This window comes from Equus caballus, chromosome 16 (assembly GCF_041296265.1).
Source record: "Equus caballus isolate H_3958 breed thoroughbred chromosome 16, TB-T2T, whole genome shotgun sequence".
In the NCBI taxonomy this organism is placed as follows: Eukaryota; Metazoa; Chordata; class Mammalia; order Perissodactyla; family Equidae; genus Equus; species Equus caballus.
The window spans coordinates 91,288,141-91,300,973 of NC_091699.1; positions in this window are offsets into that span (position 1 = coordinate 91,288,141).

Below are 12,833 nucleotides of genomic sequence, written 5' to 3' on the forward strand. Positions count from 1 at the left end.
ATAATGAATTTATCTATTACCCCTAAAGACTTAGAAGAAAATAGTTTGAGGAACTAATATCCCTTCAAGCAGAACTAATTAATTCTGTTTAAAGTTCAGCCCAAAAGTTCAGGGAATAACCTTGTAATAATTGGTTGTTGCATCTTAAAAGTATTGATTTGAGTCTCAGTCAAAGCCATTGAAGAACAAGTTATTTTCTATTTTTTAAAAAAGGCACCTAATTTGTGGTGTCTTTTTCTTTAAGTATAGAATTTATTTTCACTTTTCCCCTTCTGTGTCCCAGATAGAATGACAATCATCTTTGGCAGAAAACTACACACCTCCGGCTATTTAGACTGCAAAGTCCATGAAGGCAAGCAGAGCCTCTTGTGTTCGTGACTGGATTCCAGCACTAGAATAATGGCTGACAAAAAGCATCCGCTAATCAATTTTGATGGAATGTGTGGCTTGTATTCATCTGACTTGATTGCAAATTCGGAAAGAAATTTTCCTTCTCTGCATTTATGGATTTAGATTTATATACATAATTTTACTGATTATTATTACTTCACATAATATCTCAAATTGTTTTTCTTTCTATTTTTCCAATTGTCCTGTTTTTTATTATTCTAAATAATTGGGAAGTTTTTATTTTTTATACTTTTTCTGGCTATAATCCAAATTGGGTAGTAACATTCAGACTACCAAAAATTCTCTCTGCAATTTCAGTGAGAAAGGTTGTTCCCTATTTTCTCTGCTAAAATTTTTTTCTTAGGGGCTACTCGGACATAGTGACAATCCTATCACATCTGAGAAGTGACATTTCATTTCTTTGTTTATACAATGTGATCTATTCACTGCTGTAAAAATGAGAATCACCTCTTGCTGCCATTGCAAAGAAAGATGTGGATTATTTCATTGCCATTAGCAGTGTAGTTAACAATGTTATTGAGTCTAAGGCCTAAAAGGAGGAAGCAAGTCAGGAAAAGGGCAAGGAGTTAGTGTACCTAACAAACTGCATTTTCTGCCATTTTCTTCTTTCCCCTCGAAGACCATGATCTACATCTGTGGTGAAGTGTTTTAACTAATATTGCTTAATGCTACATGCGGGAGACATTAAAATAGCAGTGAGTATTTTTAATCTACTCTCCATCTTTCTAACGTTCAACGTTGGAAGCTGTATCACTACAGGCAATTACAAAAATGCTTCTAACTGCCCAATTCTAAAGATATGACTGTCATTTCTGCTACTTTGCCCAGACTAAATGACCCCAATTCAGAACATTCTGGTGTTCTCATGACATTGTTAAACCTAGAGTATTTTTTTAAGTAAGTTTTATTGAGGTATAATTTACATTCAGTGTAATTCACTCATTTTAGTGTACAGTTGTATGAGTTTTGACAAATGCACATCATTGTGTAACTGTCACTAAAATCAAGATATAGAATAACTCTGTCATGCCAAAAAATCCTTGTGCTTATTTCTAGTCAACTTTTTCTCCCACTTCCAGCTCCTGGCAACTATTGATCTATTTTTTTGTCCCTATAGTTTTGCCTTTGAGATAATATCATATAAAGGGAACCATACGTTTTTGAGTCTGGCTTCTTTCATTCAGTATAATGCATTTGATATTTATTTATGTTGTTGGGGAGATTAGTAATTTGTTTCTTTTAGTCTAGAGTTTAAATGGTAGAATCAGCAACTGTCTCTTGTTCAAACTCTTTTAAAGCTGATTTATAAGTTGGGAATATATAAATACCTACTCTCAAATACTTGAGGACAACATCTGTCTGTTTCACTGGAAAACTGCAAGGAGAATAAAAATTTAGGAAAAGCAATAAAATTAAACGGATTAAGCAAACTAAATTTGAAGACTCTAAATATTTATATTCTATACATTTTTCAGATTAAAATAATGGTTTTATAGGTTTAGGCTGGTGGATATACAATCTATGAAAAATATCTGAGTGTGCCAGTGATCGCTGTGTTCTCTGCATGCCTTCAGGAAAAGTTTAGGTTAAATGTTTGAAAATTAAACATTTATCAGAGTAATTGTTGCTTTAATAAAGGTCAAAGGAATTAATCATTCATCGTTCTTTACCAAGTGTTGCCCTAATTTTATTCCTCAATCCCATATCATCTGGTTATAAGAAGATGCAATCTCAGTCATATGATAATATTTAATTAAACTTAAATTCGGCGTTACCTTTAGTGTAACAAATAGACAGTGGAGTTTCAATTGTAACACCAGGCAAGTATCATTTTTCCAGCTGTGTTTTGTTTTGATTGATCCCATCAAATATGTGATATTGAAGTATATTTCCTCCCTACTAATTGTAACAGGATTATTCAAATACGTTACCCAGAATGTTTTTGCACATTATATTTGAACCAAAAGGGTGCAATGTCTTACATTTTAATGGAATTTTAGAATTTTTTATGCTTTCTGTGTTGTGGGATTAATTATGGGATTGTAATGGTTTTTTTCCCTCTTTAGAAGCAAGACTTTTCCATTTAATTGAAGAGCTCAAAGACCTCAAGTAGAGAAGGGTAGGATATTTTAAAAGCCAATCTATATAAAAGAATTTTCCTACCATGATGAGATAGACTGGAAAACAAAACCCATTGAGTGGTCCCATCCCAATGTAGTATCAAACCATTTTGCAAAAGCATCTTTCCCTTTTTGTCCCCTTGCCTGACAAGCCTTGTGTATTTTATTTGTATGCAAGTGAATGGCAGTTTATTGTGTCCCGGAGGACAGGGTATTAATGATCATTTGCTTCCTGCTGTGGGGCCTGTCATAATTTTGTAGTCAGAAGAGTGACAGAAGTAACGGCCAATCAGTATGCTAAATACTGCCCAGAATGGGTAGTTAGTCCATTTTAACCAAGGTTTTGGTTTTTTGTTTTTTTTTTTTTTGCTAAATCCTTAGGTAATTTTCATTAAAAAAAAATGCAATTTTTGATAGCATTGCAAATTGCTAGACGGCACCAGTTGAAGAAACCATATATTTCTTTTGTGTGGCAGTCAGACTTCTGTCTCAGCAGGTGTCTTCTAGGGAAAAAAGAAAGACTTCTAATCTGAAAGCCCATTTTGGTCAGCGAGAATCAATCACTGAAACATTCAGCAATTTGTTATATCAATATCTTAACGTGGAGAATTCTATGCAGCATACGGAAATTAAATCTAGTCTCTGACAAGTAAATAGAAGGCAGAATCTTTAAAAATGATAGTTGAAAGCCTAATGTAAAAAATCCTGCAGATTTATACAATGTGATGTCACTCATTTTTCTATTTACTGTTCCATTTGTTTCTTCCATTTTCATGACATTTCTTTTTTTTTGGAAAAAAGGAAAAGATATGCCTAAAAACAATAGCTTTCAATATAAATATTCAAATATTTTATTATCCATTTTATAACATACAGCCTGTAGTGAGTATACTCTTGATTGGGAAAAAAGAGTTTCTGAAGATGATTTCTGAGTGTTTGCCCAGCACGTGAACACATGATGACAGAGAGGATTAGTGGATTAAGGTATTGACAGTTGGCGGCCTTAAGGCTACAGATACAAAGAGCTCCACTTTCTCTCCATAAAAATCTCATTTTATTCTTACCCACATGCAAACAATGCCAGCCATGTAAACTATCAACAGGATTATTTTGAGAATGCTATTGTCACTTAAATATACTCATCTTAGAAAGCAAAACAATAACAAAAAACAATAACAACAATTTCACATATGTATATATCTGCATGAAATTACAAGGTAATATCATTTAACATCACAAATATGTTTGAGGAGCTCTCATTCACCCCCGGGGCTGGAGAAATAGTTCTATTCTATGTATTAAGATTTGAGCTTAGTTCTTTCAAAGTGTAAACTTGTTAGACTATAGTGATGATCAATGCTATTGCCAGAAAAATATTTAATCTATTTTAATAAAAATTAAGTAGATATTATATCAAATGCAATTTTACTTTTTGGAAAACAGAGAAACAAACCTTGTTTGCTGCCTGCTGGTTTTTTTATATATGCAAATCTTTATACATTACAAAACAACCTAGCTGCCTTCCACAACCCCATAAACGTTTTGCTGTTTTATGAGATGTTTGTAATAAATGTGATTGATGATTTTTTTTACAATTGCCTATTAGAAATACACTATTTTGTGATTAAATACTTAGAGATAACTCGATTCCAAGTCACGAGATTACAAGCTAAGAATTGACATGAATGCCAAAATACATATTTAATCTACGATTTAAATTGACTTGGATATTTATTTTAGATAGTATTTTTTCCTAGTTTACAGAGATTTTTGCATTTCAATCAATTGGAAACCTATCTAAAAATACTGCTCGTGTGGCTTGGGGCAGGGAAATAGCTTCAAGCTGCACACACGTGTAGTCACAAGGGTGAATAGCTATAATTATATTGGAGTGCATCCAAGAAATCAGCTATTCTGTTTACACTCACTGTCTCTTCAAATTTATATGAACCTCAAGCAAACATACTGTAAATTGATTTTAATACTAAAAATTGTTGACCTTGATAGTGCAGTTTATTGACTATTTTTCATGTTGCTGTTATCTTCCAAAAATCTAAAATTAAGGTAAATATTGATAATAATTTACTATCATTTGAAACTCTAGTTTTCCCCTTTAAGATTTAAAAAGACTATTTGCTTAATGTAGTAAAAGACAACTCAGGAAAATATAAAAATGAAGTCTTATTCTGAGGTCCTTTAAAATTGACATGGTCTACTGCAGACTATGATTGGAACAGATTGCTGAGGTCTCCTTCGAATGAGCCTGCAGAGTTTGAGTTTGTCCAGGAACCCACTCCAGGTTGGACTTAGAAGAAAATGAATGAAGGCAAAATGTGAACGACTCCAGTTTTAGGCAATAGAGAAAGGAATGCCGTATTTATCCAATTATTTGCTAAAATCTAATTTTACCATTTAGGTCTATGAGATATTTCAATGTTTTCTCCTTCAATTTACCTTAAAAACGAGATGTATTCATCTGGACCCTGGTTTAAACCCAACTGCAACCTTTGTATTTTCCTTCAGGTTACACTTGTTCAGAATTTCAAACACCTGGTATAATAAGGCAAGTGGAGAGATGCTCTCCTTTTTAGGTTCGTGTTCCAACCTAGAACCCAAATTGGGAGCCTGAGGAAGACAGGAGTGGGACAGGAAACAAGCAAGATGACAGTCTCTGCTGAAAGATCTCCATGGCTCATTCTGATTCTCCTCTTTTAAGAGGTGTGGCCCCTGAGTTTGAAGTTCATAACCATAGATAGTAATTAATTTTTTCCAGCTTTATTGAGATATAATTGACATTTTATGTAAGTTTAAAGTGTATAATGTGATGATTTGATATATGTATATGTTGTGAAATGCTGATCACAATAAGGTTAGTTACATTTTTTGCCTCCCATAATTACCATTTTGTTGTTGTTGTTGTTATGGTGAGAACATTAAAATGCAATTGTCATAGCAACTTTCATGTGTACAATATGGTACGACAGTAGTAAATATTATTCCCTATGGATTCAACTATTTTGCATAGATCTTCTTTTAAATTACTGAATAGGAAGGTCAGCAGCAAGAACAGACGTTTGAAACAGATTTCATGTTAAGTACCTTTACATTTCTTTTTAAGTAACAGAAGATTATGCCCTTTGTTTCTATATTTACTAAATGGAAACTCTCATACGCTATCATGGAAGAAGAGCTACCAGTCAGTTAATGTCCTTTGTCCACCATAATCATTTATTCAAGATAATGTAATGCTAAAGGGCATTGATTTTGCTTGGATTTGAAGGCTGCTCTGTCATTAACTAGCTGAGTGACGAGGGCAAGTTACTTAACCTCTCTGGGCATCGGTATCTTCATTTGTGATTCAGTATAGCAGTAGTGGAGGATCAGATTACTTTATCATAACAAAAATCCAACACTAAACACCAAAGAAAAGAAGAAAAAACTCTTCTAAGAATCCAAAATATAAAAAAAATTTTTTCAAAGTAAAAAGTTAAGATTGAAATTTAATTGCTCATTTGCAAAAATGGGTCCACAGACTCTGAGAATAAAAGACTGTAACTCCAGAATCCTATAAAATAAAATGATCAGGAAATAAAATTTTGAAAATAACAGAATAGGATTTTTTTTACCATGTATCTTTTAGAATTTAACAGACTTACTAGTAAAAAGGGATAGCAAATTTGATTTCATAGCTATAAAGAATACTATGTATTTCAGACAGAAAATACTTTTATATGTCCAGAGAGTTTTTTTTTATAATTGAATACATCATAGCCACAAATAAAACCTTAACTATATTTAAAAGTAGAGATTATGCAGACCATATTGTATGATCAAAATCTAGAAAGAATGGATGATATTTAATAAAAAGCAAAATTTCTGTGTCAAAAGTAAGAAACACTGTTAATAAACCTTTTGACTACAAAGGAAATAAAACTCAAGAAGCAATGAAAAGATTTACTAAGGTAAAAACTTTTTAAACACAATAAAAGCTCTAATTGGAGGAACATTTACTACTTTAATCTGTTGAATATTAAAGAAAATGACTAAAAGTGAAGAATCTACATATTCAGTTTAAGATATTAGAAACCTGAACAGCAAAATAATCCAAAGGAAATTAGGTGTTAGAATCAGTAAAGATAAAAGCAAAATTAATCTCAAAAAGAAAATTAGATGGAATAAATACAACATTAAAACCCTCAAAAGCCTGACTAAGGAAAAGAAAGGCAATAAAAATGTACAATATTTGAACTAAGTTTGGTTAAATAACCACAAATACTGAAAGGTTATAAGAGAATTGTAAAACAAGCATGAGGAAAAAATAAGATAGCACCAAATGCAAGCCTATGGCTACATATTTTAAAACGTCAAAGATATAGAGTATTTAATAAGAAAACATAAATTATAAAAACTTACCTATGAAGAAAAAAAATTGGTGGAGAAATTACCCATGAAACATTTAGAAGGGCAATTGAAGAATCTCAATTAAAAAAATTAAAATTATCAAGACTGGATGATATCAAATATGATGAAAAGCTCTCCAATTCATGTAATAAAGTCAACATTACCTTTTTATTGATACAAAAACAAAAAAGAGACCCCAGGTATAGATGAATCTCATTAATATAGGCACAAAAATACCAAATAAACTACTGGGAAACCAAGACTTAGTAGGTATGATAAAGTAAATATACACTACGGCCATTAGTATTTATAACAGGGAATGCAAGATCTTGGAATATCAGGAAAATTTGTTAACCTAGTCTATGATATCATTCAATCAACGGAGAAAAACCATATGATCACTATTGATATGTGCTAAAAAGTCATTTGGTAGACTCAGAGGCCATTAAAAATAAAAATTGTTAGTAAAATAGGCTGAGAAACAACTACTTAAATATCATAGACATTGCCCAAATCACCAAGAAGCATCGCTGTAAGTGGTGGAACATAAAGCTATTGCTCCTAAAAATAGGGACAAGTCACAAGTGGCTGCTTTCTCCCTTATTATTCAACATTACTTACAGGTTTTAGTAAATACAATAAAACAGGAAAATAAAATAATCATTGTATATATTGGGTCTAAAAATATATACCATTATACATGGAACCTTGATACATATAAAATAGATATTTCAACTTGGTGAGCTACAGATGATTTACTTACTAAATGGCAATAATACAACTAACTGTCATTCTGGGATGAAAAATGAAGCCATATAGACTAAAATATAAATACATAAATAAAATGAATATTTTAGAAAAAATTCAGAAGACATCAGAGAAGAGCATGAATTGATTCTCTACCTGTCTGGGCCAAGAAAATCTAAATTAGAGTAATAGAGTTATGTCACTGGTACTTCTTATCGAGAAAATTGAATCTACAGTCATGTAATATTCTCATACTTTGCTGATGGGAATGTGAATTGTTACAGGCTTCTTGAAACATAAAGTCTTGTACTAAGCATGTGATTCCTAGGACTGTATACCAAATACAGAACAAATATAGAAGCATTTTTTAATAAGGATGTCTATTGCAACATTGTTCTAGTAAAAAGTAGAAAGAAGTGACTTCTCATCAATAGGAGAATGATTGAATAAATGTTACTATATATATATATGGCATGATATTCATACCATAGTGTTTCTACCATCCATATTATTACAGAGCATTTAAAAGAAGAATATAACTTTCACATTAAATGAGAAAAACATGAAATCGAGCAGGGGTAAAAATATGATTCTATTTTTATAACACAATGAGAAGAATGTGCATTTATAGGTACATGTCCATATGTACATATCTACTTATCTATTTATCTATATCTACATGATGTATCTATGTATCTGTATTTCATTATATAAGCATCACAGATGGTATGAAAAGGTACACAGCAGGTTTTTAAAACTGGTTACCTAGACTGTAATATTCTCGAGAAATACATTATGAAAGAGAGGTAAAGGAACATAACTGCGATAATAATAATAATGACTCCCTGATACATATGGTGCTTAAAAAGATGCATGAATCAATCGTTAAAATGTTAATGTTGATTGTCTTAGGGTAGTGAGTATTCAATTGATTTTTATTTCTTTAAATCTTTAGTTTTTGACGTTTTATAGTGTGAATTTTCTTTATAATCAGGAGAACTTTCAGCTTTCTATTTATGGATGAGGGAAAGTACAATAATCCTCAGCAAAAAGTCTGATTTGAGAAAAGTTTAGGAACAAAAAAGGCTATGTCATCATGGAGAATAGAAACTGAAAACCCAAATAATCAGAAGTGGGTAACCCTCTCTTAACAATGACTAGAGAAAAGAGGCCAAAGTCTGAAGACTCGTGGGACAGGCAGCCAGGTATTTCCAGGAGAAAGGCATTAGATTATCAACTCTTGATGCCATTATGCTTTACGTAACTAAGATCTCATTATCATTAAGCACCATTTGTAGCTAAACTTCCCATGTCCATCATTCTGCAGTGAAAGAATAGGCTGCTTGTGTTCACATGAGCCTGCCGTTCAGTGAGACTTGTCTTTCTCCTTGTATTTCTGTCTGGCATTTTAATAGTAACTGAATGTCTTGTGATCTAGACCAAGATGGAACTGAAAATCCTGTTTCTTAGATCATAGAACAGAAGTCTGTATCCTGATATGATGAAATCACTAAGATAAATAGTATATTTTGAGGCCGTTAGCTGTGTAAATTTTCCAGTAACATTTTTACCTCTGAATTCATCTTCCACACTATAACACACCCATTCCTTCCTTCCTTTCTTTGTTCATTCTTCAACTAAGCTTTGGAGAAGGCCAATAAGTCTCTTTAATTCAATGTCTAGTCCAGCTTTCTCCTCTGAGCTCCATAACTCTTTTTTCATTTTTTGTTTTTAAAGATTGGCCCTAAGCTAACCTCTCTTGCCAATCTTCCTCCTTTTTTTTCTTCTTCTTCCCAAAGCCCCCCAGTAGATAATTGTATATTCTAGTTGTAGGTCCTCGTAGCTCTGCTATGTGGGTGCTGCCTTAGGATGGCTTGATGAGCGGTGCTAGGTCTATGACCAGGATCCGAACTGGCAAAACCCTGGGCTGCCAAAGCAGAGCGCATGAACTTAACCACTTAGCCATGGGGCTGGCCCCTCCATAACTCTTTATCCAAAATTTTACATGACATCTCTTCTTGGATGCTTCAAAGTCAAGTACACCAAAAACCCAAACAATGATCTTCCACCCTATTATCCACTCTCAAATCTTGTCTTCCTCTGGGAGTCTCAGTTTTGGTAAGTGACATCACCAGTTGAACAAGCTAGAAAACTAGGAGTCATCTTGACAAAATTTTGTCACCCTCCCCCACATTCAATTCATTGACAGTTCTTTTGATTTCTTTGCTTAAATATCTCTCAAATCAATCTATTTCTACTCCATCTGTGCTTCCAGCACAGCCAAGCTCGTGCCTGAACTATATTGTAACAGCCACCTAGCTGATTCCCACTTCATTTTGGAAGCCTTCCAATACCATCTCCACCTTACTTGAATAATCTTTTAAAAAGAATCACCTCTGCATAAAATGTTCCAGGAATTTTCTCTCATACTTAGAATAAAGATCCAAAAGCTTCAGTGGCCAATAAGACTCTACATCTCCTGACCCTCAACTATCTGCCTGGTCTCAACTTAGGATGCTCTCTGCCCCCACTCTCAACATTTCAGACACAACTTTCTGTCTCTTCTTCACATGTCCTTTGCTGCCTCCTGCTTCAAGACCTCCTCCCATGCTATTTCCTGCTTTCCTGGGAATGCTTCCTAACCTCTTCCTCGATCCAACTGCACCCGGTAACTTCTGTTCACACTTCAGATCTCAGCCGAGAGGAGACCTCTCCATGCTTCCAACCCAGCACTTTTCATAGTTTATATACCCGTCTGGAAGGATTACTTGGTCAATATTGTCACTTTCACTCTCAGCAGCTATAAGGTCTTTGAAGGCAGGGCCTACTTCCCTTTTAAAGTACTTTGTTCTTTGCACCCCACACAGGACCGAATGCAAAGGCGGCGCTCAGTGCATATCTGCTGCATAAATCATTTGGCTGTGGTCTGTCCAAATGTGACATCTCATAATTCTCTTCTATTTACATCCTCGGTTACTTAATCCTGGGCCTATTCATCATGATAATTTTGTTGTTCCCTCCCATTATTAATATTTATACTATGATCTTTATTTATACATTCTCTGTTTTGTGGTTTTATGATTTTGTGATATTACATTTTAAGATTCTAAATGTAAGACTCTCTTTTTTCTATAAATGTGTTACATTGAAGTTTTCTATAAATGTGGGTTGTATATAGTCTCTATCATGAAGTAAATATGAAAGTTAAGCAAATGTGACATCATATATATGAAACATGACATAAATAGGAAACTATGTTGAAATATATGCAAATGTATAGAAGCCATCTGCATGGGCTTGAAGTTTTGGGGGGAAGTTTGCATCTTCACTGTGGCCGTGAGGAGGCTGCATTTCGTGGGCAGTCAGTCACACATAATGAATTAAATGTCTCATCTTAAAAAACTTTTTCAAGAAACTAGCATTTGCTAAACAAGCACTACGTCTAGCTAATTATTTTTGTCCCTTTTTAAATATCAAACAAAAGAAATCAAATAAGGACCCTCATATATGAGGACTATAAATAGCACATTTCTATAGCAATACATATTTTCTTCAAGATTAATTTAAATGTGAACAGATTTGTCCCTATAAAAAAATAAGTCAATTTAGACTTAACATATTAACTTGAGAAGACATCAGATCAAATTTACTAGGTTCATTAAGCTTAGGGAATTAAATTTCAGAAATCTGTATTTCTTACTAATAGATTCCAAGAGTAATATTTAGGAGCCTGTCAAATGTGTGCTTATTTATCATGTAAATTGATGTTAGAGACTAGAACAAGCAACTAGTTTTAAATAGCTTTTTTTTTTTGCAAACTCCCTCAGTGTTTATAATCTAAAATTTTAATAAAGTAGTACACTACTAAGCGTGAGTCCTCTCTAGCTTCAACTATGGGACAATTCTAGGTTATCACTGACTTACTCTATTGCCATTCTTGATTCACCAGTTGTGCCTTGATTGGGCGGATTGCTACTGGATGGTTTTACTTACAATGAAGCTACAAATATTTATATAATATTGATTTCTCACATGAGAACACGCAGTGCGTTTTTCCTTAGTTGCCTGGATTTTGTGACATGTACGATGACTGCAGAGGGAATTATTCTTATTGATATATTTTCCAGGAGAATCTTGATGGACAGTGAAGTAACTCTGAAATTGCAAGGGATTAAGATGGCATGCAAATGGAGATTATAATTACGTTTAAAAACAAAGAGACACAGGTGATAAAGTTACAAAGGCTCTATTTTCTGTCGTAATAACTAAAGAGTGTGGCTAGCTAATAGGATTCAATCACAACACTCCGATTTTTAGCCCTAGCTCTGTCAGCTGTCATTTCTGTTATAGGAGACTATGGACTATACTGGGAGATGCTGAGGCTGGGTCACCTCCCTACCTTTATAGGAAGCAGTTGTTCTGACTTAACACTGACATTGCCTCCTTTCACTCACTTTCTCTTTCCTTCTTTGACTAGTCATTGCTTCTATCTAAAATAATTAGAATTTACTGCCTACTAAATATAGGCATCTTTTTATTTACAATGACTGAATCAATGCATTTCAAACAACAATCAGCCTGAAGACATAATTTTAAAAACAGCAACAGATTTCATAAAGATCTGACCATTCAGTCTCTATAATTTGGGGGTGGTATATGCAACTACTCTTCAAAATAACGGACAAAACTTTTAGTCATGGGTGTTTTCAAGCATCCATTCTCATCCAAGATTTTGTGGTTTCAGAGCGAATCTGATTATTATTTTTCATCATTCACTATTTAGATGAAAACAATGAACACAGTGGAGAGAATTGGTGTATAAAGTTTAGGAAATGAAATACATATGAAATGAAATAGAATGACAGAGGCTCTCAGAACTTAATATATTCAGCTGAATAGTAAGACTACCCTTTCTAGAAATCATTGTTTAGAAATTACTCTTCCCTACAGCACGAGATTGAATGTTATCAGACTTTGAAGGTAAATAAAGATTGAGATTCATTTGACAATGTTCAATTTCAGTGGCTGTGTAGGTTGTCAATGGTCAACCGTATCTATTTTTGCTGCTTTGATAGATGCTTAAGATTGCCGTGAGATTGGCCATTCCCAACACTTGGTGGCTACCAAGAAGCACATGTTTGTGTTTGGGGGGGC